The following is a 3,286-nucleotide window of genomic DNA, read 5'->3' as shown; positions in this document are numbered from 1 at the left end:
TAAATATTAAATGAATGACAAAAAGAATGAATACAGGAAAAATTCATGAATCTGAGAAATCCTTGAGGGAATATTGTTCTATAATGGTACCTAGATTGAATTGATTATTATAGTTAAGATTCTGGCATGTGGAAAAGATTATACCAAGTGGCACTTATAAAATTTTGCTTCACTTGTTCTGTTTATAGGGTATGGGTGTCATGTATGTTTAATACAACAGGCAGAATTCTAAGATGACCTCCAATAACCCATGACCTTGTATAACTCCCACCGCTTGAGTGTGGGTGAGACTGAATATGATGAGACATCACTCTCATCATTAGGTTGCTAATAAATTGACTGATTAATCTCAAAATGAAAGTTGTTCTCAGTGAACTTGACCTAATGAGGTAAACTCTTAAAAGAAATAAAAAGCATCAGCAGAAACATTTCTGCTGGCCAGGAAGAGAGCCAACAAAATGCTATAAACTGCCTATGGGAGCCACATGGTAAGGAGCTGCAGGTGGTCTTTAGAAACTAATAGTGGTCACCAGCCAACAGTCATAAAGGAAATGAAGACCTCAGTCATACAACTGCAAGGAACTAAATTCTTCCAACAACCCAAATAAGCTTGGAAGAGGACCCTCAGTTCCAAATGAGAAAAGCAGTATGGCCACCATCTTGATTTCAGGTTTGTGAGGCCCTGAGCAGAGGATCCAGCCAAGCCGGGCTGGAACTGCTGACCCAAAGAGATCTTTTAAGCCTCTAAGTGTGTGCTGGTATTGTAAAGTAGCAACAGAAAATGAATATAAATACTTTCGCACCCATTATGTTACTTATTCTCACAGTAATACATAGATTTATGTTTTGAGCTCAGAGAGGTTACATATCTTTCCAAAGTTTACGTACCTAATAAGTACACAGAAGAATAGAGAGACTCTGAGAAAGGCCGTGTTACGAGTAGAAATACTATACCATTTGTTCAAGGGGTAGAAGAGACCAAGAGCTGAGGCTACAAACAGCTCCACAATGTTTTGGGATTGCTTCCAACCAGTTGATAGTGTTGATTGGATACCTTAATTCTAACCAAAATATGATAATCTAGGCTGAAATTTTCAAGTTTTAATTGCTTAGAGATCTCTGTAAGTATTTTTAAAACTATTTATTTATACTCTCAGCTCTCTACACCTATTTTTCATTTTCTCATTATTTTCTTGGACATATTCTCAGTGAAACTCTCTCAAATCCTATATGGAGTGAGGTATAATAGGAAGGAAGGAAGAAAAAAAGAGGGAATGAGGGTTGGAGGAAGAAAGCGAAGGAGGGAAAGAAAGTAAAGATGAAAGTAAAGAAAAATAAGATAAATAAGAAGAAAAGAAAAGCAAAAACTACACAGTGATGCCTTACAATGGAGGAAGCTATGACTCAGAGAGGTTAAGTGACTTGCCCCAAATCACTCAGTTTGCAAAGTATAAAGCACAGTTCCCAAGTCTTCTGACTTCAAAATTTATGCAATTTTTTTAAGCTGACATAAATATTTGATTTTCCTCATCCTAGGGCTTTCTATTTTTAAACCAGTGTGTGTATTTTGTTCAGACAAATCATGAGGCAAGCACCTCCTCCCCCTACTCATAACGAGAGATGCACGCGTGCCCCTCTGTTACTAATTAGGCTTTGTAGTAGATTTGGGTCTTTTTGCATTGCTAATAGGAAGAAGATGCTTGAAATAAAACGTGATGGATTTGGATGAGCTCTAATCTGCATATGCTCCAGAAATCACACTTTAATTTCAGGATAAAGCTGATGCCTTAAAAATTTAATGGGCCACGGAGCAACCAAGAAAAAATGCAATTTTAGAAAGGAGAAAAAAGAACAAAGCAGAAGGTAATAGAGTAAGGGGGGGCAGGGAGGAAGAGGGAAAGAAGGAGGATCATAAAACAAGACTAAAGAGAAATAGATTTTTCAAAAATAAATCTGAAAATCTACTCTGGTATTTATGTTATGTTTTTGCAAGTCTTAAACAGTCCCTATTTGTGACTCATTTATTATGAATGCAATTTGGATTGTACTATTCTTTAGACCATATGGAATATCAAAGTATCTAGAACACACTGATCCATCCAACTTGTCATTACTTTATTTCATTGTACAATTTGAGATGGGATTGCTTTGTTCAGATTATTTTTTTCTCCAGGGATCAAGATATTTTTTCAAAGCTTTTATGTACACTATCAATTTCTGTTCATCAGGGAGAAAGTTTAAGCTTGGAGAGAAAGAATAAACCCTAAGGCCTCACTTGAAGCCTTCCTTTTTTTTTATTTCGGTATATTACGGGGGTACAAATGTTTAGGTTACATATATTGCCTTTGCCCCACCTGAGTCAGAGCTACAAGCATGTCTATCCCCCAGATGGTGTGCACTGCACCCATTAGGTGTCAATATACCCATCCCATCCTCTCCCCACCCACCTGCACAATAACCGATGAATGTTATTACTATATGTGCACATTAGTGTTAATCAGTTGAAACCAATCTGATGGTGAGTACATGTGGTGTTTGTTTTTCCATTCTCGTGATCCCTCACTTAGTAGAATGGGCTCCACCTCTATCTAGAATAATACAAGAGGTGCTAGATCACTATTGTTTTTTGTGTTGAAGCCTTCCTAATTACAGTTAATGGACACTCCATTCTTCTGGTTGTTCAGACCAAAAAATGTTAGAGTCATTCCTAATTTCTCTCTTTCTTTCACATCCCACTCATAACTTATGAGCAAATCTGGTAGCTCTATTTTCAAAATAGTTCCAGAATCTGACCCTCTATCACCAGTTCTACTGCTGCTACCCTAGTGAAGACACCATCTTTTCTCAGCTGCTTCCTTTGTTCTTTGTCCCCTAAAGTCGATTCTCAACCTGGAAGCTAGAGTGATTCTGTTGAAATATTAGTCAGATCATGGAACTTCGCAAATCCTCCAATGACTTCTCATTTATCCCAGAGTAAAATCCAAAACTCACTCAAGTGTCACCTCCCTGAAGTCTTCTCTGTCTACTCTATTTAAAATTGCCATGGCATGTTGGGGTCTTGTGACCACAGGGTCTATCTTATTAATGATCAGCAGTTGTAGGGTGAGGTTTCACAGGACATGCAAAGCAGGCAGTCTCTAAATGGCTAAAAATCTGGTTGTGTGGACTATTTAAAAACAATCACTAAATGGCTAAAAATCTGGTTGTGTGGACTATTTAAAAACAATCACATGTATGAAAATTTGAGTTTGGTGCTGGTGGGATTTTGATCTAATGGGTTTCAGCT

This window comes from Propithecus coquereli, unplaced genomic scaffold (assembly GCF_000956105.1).
Source record: "Propithecus coquereli isolate 6110/MARCELLA unplaced genomic scaffold, Pcoq_1.0 Scaffold68, whole genome shotgun sequence".
NCBI lineage: Eukaryota > Metazoa > Chordata > Mammalia > Primates > Indriidae > Propithecus > Propithecus coquereli.
Note: the sequence above shows the minus strand (reverse complement) of the source record.